Source organism: Octodon degus, unplaced genomic scaffold (genome assembly GCF_000260255.1).
Source record: "Octodon degus isolate 3935 unplaced genomic scaffold, OctDeg1.0 scaffold00505, whole genome shotgun sequence".
Lineage (NCBI taxonomy): Eukaryota > Metazoa > Chordata > Mammalia > Rodentia > Octodontidae > Octodon > Octodon degus.
In genome coordinates, this window is record NW_004525081.1 from 118,571 (window position 1) to 130,138 (window position 11,568).

The following is an 11,568-nucleotide window of genomic DNA, read 5'->3' on the forward strand; positions in this document are numbered from 1 at the left end:
GCTAAAGGCTTCCACCTGGGAGACAGTGAATGTGGCTGAAACGCCATAGGTTCTAACAGATTCAGCCAAGGACTTTATCGTCTTGAAGTCCAGGGGATCATGGTATCTATTACCTTGGACGTCCTGAAAAACAGGATACACCAAGGAAAGCTCCAACAGGACCGTCCTCTCTAAGGTTTTCTTCTTTAGTTTAAGCTTTTTAGAATGAAGTAGCTCCTGTAGAGCCAAAAAATTGGGTGTGAACTAGACGCGCCCATGATTTAACTTATACTTTCACTTCAGAGTTCGTTCATAGGCAAACTGGATTTGCTCGTAGGCAAACCTTGGCGCTCCTACTTTATCTGCAGATAGGAGCCCTAAACCCCGCTTTTGTCGCGGATCCCCAACTTACCCGGGGACTTACCGGTGCACCCCCTGACCGCTGAAGGTTCTGAGCTGATGGCTTGAGATGGAGTCCCCGTACGGGCCACCACTTGTTGCGCACTTCTTGACCAGCAGGAAGACACAACACACAGCTCTTCCTTCAGCAGTTTATTCAGGCCCCTGATTACAAGCTTCTTCCTTTCCAATCCCCCAGTCCTTGGCTAATATATACTCCCGAGCCCAATCCCAGTGCGCCACGTGGGGATCGCCCATGGGTCCAGCATATGCGAAAGTGAATCATGACTGCAGCCCTGGCCATATAAGGAGTTGTTGTGCACAGAGAGCGCTCACCCACGGGGGGTGGAAGGTGGAAACCAGTGCCATCTTGTAGGCGCGGTCCTTCGCAGCTCTCCACAGAGATTATTGGGCCACAGAGGAAAGTGAGGGACAATGTAGAGTGTGCTTAAGGAGAGTCACATGGAGATAAAATATTCTGTCAGGCTTTCACAGGGAGCAAAATTGATCAAGCAATGGCCATGACTCATTCATAGGGCTGATCTTGACAAAACATCTAAAAACTGCTGTACAGGGCCTCAGGGTAAATCCTGAGGGGATTTGACTGACCTTGTCAGCTACAAAGTGTACATTTTTTGTTATATATGCCTTGCTTTATCTTGGTCTTAACCATCTAACAAAAAAGTATAAACATTAAGTATAAAAAGTAAAGCCATATTAATATGCTTAGCTGTAAAAGGCTCAAGTCATCAACTTCTGGCATTGCAAATTCTGCAGATAACTCACTACTATTATGGACTACTGGACTATATTGGAATATTTTTCTGAATTCACACACCTATGATATATAAATGGCAATTGAATACCCATCTCTGACAAAACTAAAGATAAAAGTTGGATATAAATGGAGGACCATTTTGTAATGAATAAATATATGTAAAGACACATATATAGACATGAGGAGTCCTGGGAACTCACAGAAGTTTACAGAAGTCTCTTCCTCCTGAGACCAATCATTATACTATCTGCATTCGTTTGGTCTAACTGAAACCTACCATTAAAATGAGAAAACTAATGTTGAGTACATCATCCTGTCCCTTCTCTCCCTGCATTGTACTTACCAAGGGAACCTTGAGAAAAGTTTGAACAAAACTCTGCCTAAATTATTATGATCCCACATAGAATAAAATAATATTAAGAGACAGGTGACATGCTCCACTGGTGACCAATTTGTTCTGTCTTCCCACATGGGATATTGTCACATTTTGTTGACAGTAAAATTATAGAGCTGGGGAGAGATGAGCTAATTATAACTTTTTTAAAAAAAATGCTGTCTTTTCTGGTGTAATGGACCCTTAAGTTTGTCTCAGTAACTGAGTCTATATAATCAATATATGCAGCATTAATATGGTGAGCATTATCTCCTCCAGATTTAGTCATCATGGAGCTCAGAGAATGAGTCCTTCTGTAGTGCACATGGAAATGCTTTCGTAAGTATACATATTCTTTAATTTATTAGTTCATCAAATTAATGCATTTTTCATATGAAATACTGAACTAATTTCAAGCATTTTTTCCTCTGAACTGAGGGACATTTTCTCACTACCTAAATCAATTCTCAGGGAAGATATTGTTAGTTTAGAATATAGCTTTAAATTTTGTTTTTCCACTCCTTATAAAATTTCTTCTATTATGAGTCATCTGAAAATATTCTGTTTTCTTGTAGTGTCTATAAGGCATTGCAAAGTATAACTTAGAAACACCTGTGGCTGTCCATTTAAACCTTTTCAATCATTTACTACTTGAAATTTATCTTCTGAAGCATCATCTTTACTGAGTTTAACTTCCTTCCTACAAAATAGATACTAGCATTTTGCTATGTTGATCTTTGTCTCACACGATTAATTTTATGAATTTCTACTTAATGCTGTCAGCTCTTAGCCATGTCCTTCCCTTTTCACATCAAATGTGAAATGTCATCTCAAAGCACAAGAAAATTTAAGCTTCAATCATCTAAAAAATTGAATTCACATTAATGAAATTAGATCATTCCCATGCTTTCCTAAAAATTGTTTAAAATATATTCTGCCAGAATTTGGCTAGTAGAATGTCTGTTTATTTCCATGATTATCTTCTGTCTGTCTTTATGATTAAAAATGCTATCTCTGTTCTTTTTAATTATGCTTACTCCAATTTTTAAATTGGATTATGAGGGAAAATTTTATTTTATAAATTTAATTTAATGTTTTTTTAAAAGTAAAAACAAAAGCAAGAGCAAGCCTCAGAAACAAAAATAAAAAAAGGGTAACATACATCAATACATATGATACAGATATTCAAACCAAGAATATCTGATTAACAGGGGTTGATATATTATCTATTTTTATTGTCAAATCTGTTGCCCAGATTAACAGATACAGTTATGTAAGATTGGATATATGGTTGAATACCTGTCATCTTTCTCTTCTAAAGGTGTACCATTTTAATGTCTCATAAATTATTATTGTACTCTCTTTAAAACAAAGTTTTAAAAATGTAACAAGAAAGAGATAAGAACAAAAATATGAGAGAAAAACTTAGAACAAAATATTTTTGTGGAAACGTATTAGAATAAATTATTTCCCAATCCTCTAATTTCTATAAGAGTGTTAGGATAAAGGAAAACAAATACTGATTTCTAAGATCAGAAAATAGAGCTTATTTCATTATTAAAAAAATTCATACACAGCTATTTCGATATGTGAGAAATGACAGTCTGTCTCAAGATATTATTTCTCAAGACATAATGTAGGTATTCCTGTTTCTGTACTTTTGAATAACAATGACCTTCTCTTTCTATTTCTAAAAATGCCTTTAAAAATACACATTGATTCTGTAGATAACCATGAAGTATGAACACCATGCACAAGGTATTTGGTGCAGTCTTTAATTTAGAAAAAGTACAGATAATACCCTATTTATAGGGAATAGGGTGAATAGAATGGCTCTTCTTCTTGATCTCATAAGTCCTGAAATTCTCTTCTTCATTTTCTACATAGTGAAACAGTTTACAAATGCTGTGTACTCAGGACTACCCATCTAATTGCTGATGACATTGCCTTCACCTTAAGTGTCAGCTGCTTGTCTTTTGTTTCTTTATTTTCCCAATTCTAGTTCTGTTCAACATTAGGATTTGTATCCAAAAATGCTCACATACATACCTGACTCACATATACGTGATCAGCCTCTCTCCATGGCCACTGTAATTTGGACTTTCATCTATTAATAAGAACACTATTAAAGAGAATCACAGCAAGTACACTTTTTGGCCTCAGTAATAAAAATGTGTGGAGTGACTTTTTATGTACTTATGATATCAGATCATGTACTGAACATAAATCATTTCTTCCTTAGCAATATATCAATTATGTTCCTGTAACAACTTTGAAAGGAGAGGAGTCTTCATTGCCTTTATTTATCACATTGTGATGAGCTCCCAGACATGGCCAGAATTCTCCAAATTATCACCATGGTGTCAGAGACCTCATCATCTCCCATTGACTCAGGTCTCTTCAGCCATTGATTCAAGTACATGAACCTAATCATTCCTCCTAATTTAGCTTATTTTAAGAGGTTTGCCATAAGATTCTCCATGGTCTTTTAAATTGCAGATAAAATAACACAGGTCAGAGAAACCCTTCATTGTTGTACAAGAAAAATATGTGCTGTGTTGCCTTTCTCCTGAGGGTGCAGCAGGCATCCTACAAGCTAAGAGAGCTCCTTAAGAGGGAAGATTAAAAGAATGTGCAACTTTTCCTTTACTATCTCTTCCTGTGTATCTAATTTATCCCTACTATTCCCCAACTGCTTTTCCTACCTTATTTCCAGCGTGGCCTTTTGCATGAGAACTCCTTCAGGCCTTTCTTCTGTCTTAATTTCCTTGTGATTTATTCATTGATTTTTAAACTTCAGACTCTTTAGGGAAATTTGTTTGTTCCAATATGTAAAATGATTTTTTTGTGTGTTTGCTGTTTTAAGCTTCCAGCTGAATTACAAGGAGGGTCTAATAGTTAATCCTGCTGATGAACAAACTTCCTGTTCCACTGCCTCAGATCCTCAAGCCTGTGACAATATGCATAAATGAGCTGGACAAAGCCTTAGTGTGAAGGTAGGATTACTTTTATTATGCCTTTTTGAAGTGCATATGTTCTCCAGTATATATTTCCTTGTGAAACAGTATTTTACTAGATAACTACCTATATATCTTTCTTTACATCACAAACAAGTACAATACAAAGATATTTGGAGTAAATGTTTCAGTAATGAAAATATTTATGATCTATAAAATTTGGAGAGTTGGATGATTGCACTCATTTTTGTCATCTCTTGGAGTGTTTCATAAGGTCTAAGATGAGAAAGTGATTATGACTGCCTACAACTCTGTTACTTCTGTAGATTAGTGCTTTGGAAAAATAAAATCAGCTTTTATTCTCCAAAGAGATTTTGACAGCTTCTTTAAGTACAAGGTGTTTCAAGCTTCTGTATTTTGTGACAGTACGTGATCAATAAATAGTAGAGAACTATATAATTCTATTTGAATATTTGTTGTTTTAGTTGGAACTTGATGCAAGGAAACATTAACTTACTAAATAATTCAATTCCAGTGCAAGGGCAAAGAAAAGAGTGGATATAGAAAATTTAAAGTGAGAAACAATAGTTAGGATAGATATACAGCTGCGTTCTCTTAATTCAATGAATAGAGAGATTTATTCCAATAGTTTTTGTGGACAGGATATCATGTCTGCATCTTGTACAATGAATAACTACTAAGACAAAAATATGCAATGTATTAATTATTAAAACTGTGCTAGTAATCTGTTTTGAGACTGTCTCATTGTTATTTGTTTCTCAATAAAATTACTTTTTAAAAAGTGAGAGAAAAATGATAAAAATGCTGATATGGCATAATATGATATTTCTATTTCAGATTAGTGTACGAAGCAGGGAGACACATAATTCAGCCATGATTAGGAAGTGGTTCAAACAGAGAAGCCAAAACCATTCTGGTGGACATGAAGTTTCCTTGAGTATAGGCATGGGAAAATGGCAAATTTGGTGAATTTTTATATTCTCATGAAGGCATAATGTTTGTTCAAACAGATGAAGGAGGTCATACTTCTGATAAGAAATTTTCTATGCTTTTCTCTTCACTTATATACTATTTCCTTTTATCCCATGAAGATGCATAAAAACAGCAGACTTTCTGGTTTCACTGGTATACAGCACATGGTTTTCTTTGAAGTCAGCATTGGAATCATTGCCAACACAGTTCTCTTTCTCTTTCAAGTTTTCACATTTTTTCTGGGACACAGGCTTAAGCCTACTGATCTGACCATTGGGCACTTGGCCTTTATTCACCTACTGATGCTCATAAGTGAAATTTTCATAGTTTTAGATACTTTTGAGTATCACAATTTGAAGGATGACATCACATGTACAACTGTTGTCTATTTGTATAAGTTGATGCGGAACCTCTCCATCTCTACCACATGCCTGCTGAGTGTCCTCCAGGCCATCACCCTCAGCCCCAGAAGCTCCTGTTTGGCAAAGTTCAAACAGAAATCCCTGCAGCATGACCTATTTTGCTTTCCCTCTTTGTGGGTCTTCAATATGATCATCAATGGCCGTATGTTAATCTCCACTGTTTCTACTCACAATGTGACCTCGCACAGTTTTATGCTTCTGACTAAATCCTGCTCCCTTTTGCCTGTAAGTTCCTTCATCAAGTATATGTTTTTTTCACTGATGATTTTCCAGCACATGTTCTGTATAGGGCTAATGAAGCTCTCAAGTGTATACATGGTGATCCTCTTGTACAAACATAAAATGCAGTCTCAGCATCTTCACAGCACTAGCCTGTCTCCAAAAATATACCCAGAACGAAGGGCCACAAGGACAATTTTGTTGCTCTTGAGTTTATTTATTGTTCTGTACACTTTGGACTCTGCTATGTCATCCACCTTTTCAATCATGTGGAACATTGACCCCATTCATCACTGTGTCCTGCTACTGGTTGCCAATGCCTATGCTGCACTCAGTCCCTTGTTGCTCATCAGTACAGAAAGACGAATGACCATGAGCTACATATACATGTGGTGGAAAGTCAATAAATAATTTTTATTTCCTGATGGATAATTTTTTCTCTCATTGTATCATTTCTTTGAAGGTTGGATTTTGAAATATGTCTATTTTCCTGATAAATGTATTCTTTTTGATATATGTTTCTGATAAGTATCCATTAGATAATGTAGCAACATATGTCTCTGAGTAGAAACAAGTTTCTAATTTTTTTTTCTAATTTTAATCTTACTTGGAATCCTAGAACTAATATTTGATTTCAAACTCTAAAAACCTATATTTCACTGGTTTTTGTAACTCAGCCAAAAAAATAAAGAGGAAAAATATATTACAAATGCGCCGAAGAAATTGGAATGGTGTTATGTTCATATTTGTGTGTGTGTGTGTGTGTGTGTGTGTGTGTGTGTGTGTGCTATTTATGGTGAAGTTTACTAGTTTGTACGTTTCACAGATACTTTTTTTAAAGTTACACCTGAGGAACTACAATGAAAAAGAAATTGGAATAAAACAAAAAACAAGAATAAAATATTTGAAGGGGCTGGGGAAATGGCTCAGTTGAATAAGTGCTTCCCTGGCAAGCGCAAGGGCCTGAGTTCAGTCCTCAGTTCTGCCAAAAATAAATAAAGAATAAAATATTTGTTAACTTCAATAACATTAAGTGGTACATGATGTACTTTAATATCTTGAGTATATAAGTAAGTTTATATGGATGTAAGTGCATATGCTATAACAATTGCTTTTTGTGTAGTTGCTAAATCTCTCTACCAATTCAAAAAGTAATTATGAACATTAATATCTAGGTATAAATAGAATCATATGTACTCAAAGAATGATAACTCCATATGATGTTTTCCTTGTGAAATGTAAACTATTATAAAAATGTATAGATTATTAACACAAAATTGATGTAGACAGTGATGGGTCAAATAGAACACAATTTCAAATATTTGCTTGTTTTTTTGTCTTTGTAAACTTGATAATAACTGCTAACATTCTTAAATCTTTTTTTATAATATTGTGGTGTAAACCAAAAACTGTGAATGTTACTTTCATTTGGAAAATAGCATTGATACATTTACTTTTCTGGTATTAATAGAATTTTTGAAGCAATAAAGAATATACACATGTTTAATTTGAAAATTATCATAGAACATTATTTTCTTATGAACAATAGTTTTATGATGTGAGTCACAGTTTCTTCTTAAATATGTGACACTTAGTGATACTGCACATGGGAGTACAAGTCAATCAATGAGAAAATTTCCTACTCTAAATTCCAGACAAAGAAAAATAAAATTAATTTAAATCCCTGTGAGTGTTTACAAAATTAAACATAATTTCAGTGTCCAAATACGAAGAATTACCTGAGGCCAGGATATTATGCAGTCAAATACTGCACTGAGTAATTCAAAGAGAAGCCAAATAATGTCTTTATATAATCTGTTGGGACAGACTACAGAAATTCTAACCACTGATTACATAGGTGGTGAAATTGAAGTTCCACCTTACATTCATCTTTAAGAAGAATATGTGATGTAACATGAGACAAGAAACCCGAAATGACATCATCTTTCATGTCATAGTAATATAAGTTTTCCTTTAAGTTCACATTGACTTCTTTTCTTTTTTTCTTTTTTGTATAATAGTGAAGGGTCTACAGGTTGTTCAGGGTCTCACTACTTCGATCAGACCTGTAGTGATCCACCTGCTTACAGCCTCCCAAGAGCTGGGATTACAGGTGCACGCCACCACACCAGGCTCAATCACCATCTCAGTGCGTCCCAGGTCCCTGGCCTGCTTGCAGGTGCTTCAGTCTGCTGAGATATTTGGCCAGACCTTGATTTCAAATTTAACAAAAATGTAATTTACATATCTAGTTGCAATTCTCGAGAGCAGTTAAGAGGAAGATATGAATTAATGTCAAAAGTTTTCTGGATTTTTATCAAGTATATAAAATTGGATATTTTAAAATTTTACAGTGTTTCAGGACAATTGTCCACAGAAATTATTGAAAAATTTAGATCCTTTTAAAATACTTTTAATATTAGAAAGACCACATATGCAATATGATCATGAAAATTATTAATAAAAATGGAATCATAAAACTTGTGAGTGAAATAATACTATTAAAACACACATTATTTAATACGAATGAATTCTTCTACTGTAGTATAATCCATTCTTCATGTTGATTTCAACATTTTTCTTAATTTTTTATGATACATAAAGTCCTTTATGTAATTTTATATCCAATATGCATTATTATTTTTCCTGAAGGAATTTGACTTTCACTGTTGAAATTAGTATGTCTTTATATAAATTAAGACGTTTTCTTGATGTAACTACTAACTACAAATATTCTTTCATAATAAATCACATTCCTATTTCATTCGTGAGACAGTAAGAGCATTTTACAATATTTACAAAGGGATAAGAGGCCAAAAGTCTGAAGATATCTTCATTTTAAAACATAAACCGTCTTACAGGATTTTTGTTGATCAACATTTCGACAAGCAAATTGTATTCTTACTCTTTGTGATGGTAACATGGTTTTATACATATAGATTTTCAAAACACTTTGGGTCCAATTGGTTATTTAATAGCCAGCATTCTGGTTATAAAGTCAATTCATTGGACCTTCAGCAAAGCTTCTACCATGTTCTCTCGGGTGAACATCGTTGGGCTGTCGGCCTGGGCCTTGCAGCCGCAATGGATTCAAGTCCAAAATAGGGCAACTTTGAAAGATATTCCCAGGCGACTAAAGTCAATCAAAAACATCCAGAAAATTACCAAATCTATGAAAATGGTAGCAGCAGCAAAATATGCCCGAGCTGAGAGGGAGCTGAAACCGGCTTGAATATATGGAATAGGATCTTTTGCTCTATATGAAAAAGCTGATATTAAGGTACCTGAAGACAAAAAGAAACACCTCATTGGTGTATCCTTGGATCAAGGACTTTGCGGTGCTATTCATTCCTCAGGTGCTAAACAGATTAAAAACATGAGGTGGCCACACTCACGGCAGCTGGAAAAGAGGTTATGCTGGTTGGAATTGGTGATAAAATTAGGGGCATACTTTCCAGGACTCATTCTGACCAGTTTCTGGTGACCTTCAAGGATATGGGAAGAAAGCCCCCTACTTTTGGAGATGCGTCCATCATTGCTCTCGAATTACTCAATTCTGGATATGAGTTTGATGAGGGCTCTGTCATCCTTAATCGATTCAGGTCTGTTATCTCTTATAAAACAGAAGAAAAACCCATCGTTTCTCTTAATACCATTGCAAATGCTGAGAGCATGAGCATCTATGATGATATTAGTGCTGATGTGCTGCAGAATTACCAAGAGTACATTCTGGCCAATATCATCTATTACTCCCTGAAGGAATCCACCACAGGTGAGCAAAGCGCTAGAATGATGGCGATGGACAATGCCAGCAAGAATGTTTCTGAGCTGATTGATAAATTGACTTTGACATTCAATCGTACTCGCCGAGACGTCATCACCAAAGAGTCGATTGAAATCATCTCTGGTACAGCAGCTCTGGATTAATGAAAATCAAGTTCCATCTTCACACAAGAGGTAAAGAAGAAAAATTCAGCAAGCTGATTTTGTTTAGAGCTCATTACTGTCTTTCTCAGAAGAAATGTGGTCCATTGTTTGAATTACCACAGACAGAAAGATGTTTATAAATACCTTACAATAAACAACTTACAATAAGAAAAAAATAAAAAATAAAGTCAATTGATTATATTTACAGAAAAAGGATATGTGCTAGGCACTTAATCAGGAAAACCAAATGAAGAACACATTTTTCATGTTTGAAAACTCTCTAACTTACAGAATGAAGAAAACTAATTTGATTATAGTTTTGTTAATATTTTAAAGAATGAAAAAACCAAACAAGAACAAAGAAACAAAAAAACATCAAATAAAAATAGTACAGGATTTCAAAGCAAGAATAGAAAATTAACCATGGTTGTTATATCACATAGGGTCATTATCAAATATATTGCTCAGATTATCACATATAGGCATCAAAGTTTGATTTAAAAAAGACATATTGATACTACGTTTCAAAAACCTCAGTCTTTTTCCTTGTGATTTTTAATTTTTTTAAGTTAAAGAAAGTATAAAAATACTATACAAGATATTAGAAAGGGGGAACCCCCAGACCCAGCCCTAGCCCAGGTCCAGTGAGTGTGTGGGAGAGCTTCCTACAACCCTGTGCCAGTGGGACAGACTACCTGTCCCAGCGCAGGTTCAGTGTGAGCAAGACCTTCTTCCACCCACTAGGGATGCCCCTCGCCATTCCAAAGCACGACTGCCACCATGCCCTCCCAGTAAGAAGTTCTGCTGTGTTCCTGGAACACCCAGACCCAGTCCTACCCAAACCCAGTGAGTGTGTGGGAGAGCTCCCTCTCCTCCCTACTCCACCTTGTCCCCTCAAGGCTCAGCTGAAGCCTGGCATATATGCCTGGGGTGTAAATCTGCAGCTGCAATCCCTGCAAAGAGCTTAGAAGACAGAACTGCCCAGCTACTACAGGAGCACAACATCTTACCACAGGGGCAAAACAGGTTCACCCTCAAGGGCAGCAGCAGAAAGGAGCTGAGCACAGCAGCCAGACCCAAGCCAGGCACAGCTGGATAAATCCAAACTTTGTAGAGCTGCACCTGAACTTCAGTACGTGCTAAGTTTATAACTACAATGAAGATCTACAACAAAGGTCAGAAGACAGTGATACACAAAATGATGAGAAGGAACAAAATGCAACCTTAGAACACAAGCCAACCCATAACAAGTACAACGGACACTAACACAGAACAAATTGGGAATCACGCAGCTGAAGGCAATTAATCAATGGCTTCTGAAATATAGAAACAGCTACACAAACATATAGAGGAACTCAGATTGGAAATAAAAAAAGAAATCCCTAAATTAATAAAATCTGCACTAAAGAATCAAATGCAGAAACATAGGGGAGCAACCCAGTGCCCACCCAGAACAAGTGCGGAGGATACTAGCTCGGCTCAAATGCATGAATCAAGAGCGTCGATAGTAAATAAGCAGCA

At 35.8% G+C, this 11,568-nt stretch overlaps 1 pseudogene; it reads left to right on the top strand.

The window, feature by feature from the left end:
• Positions 1–9,151: 9,151 nt before the first annotated feature.
• On the top strand, positions 9,152–10,047 carry LOC101562869 (annotated as a pseudogene).
• The last annotated feature ends 1,521 nt before the right edge of the window (positions 10,048–11,568 follow it).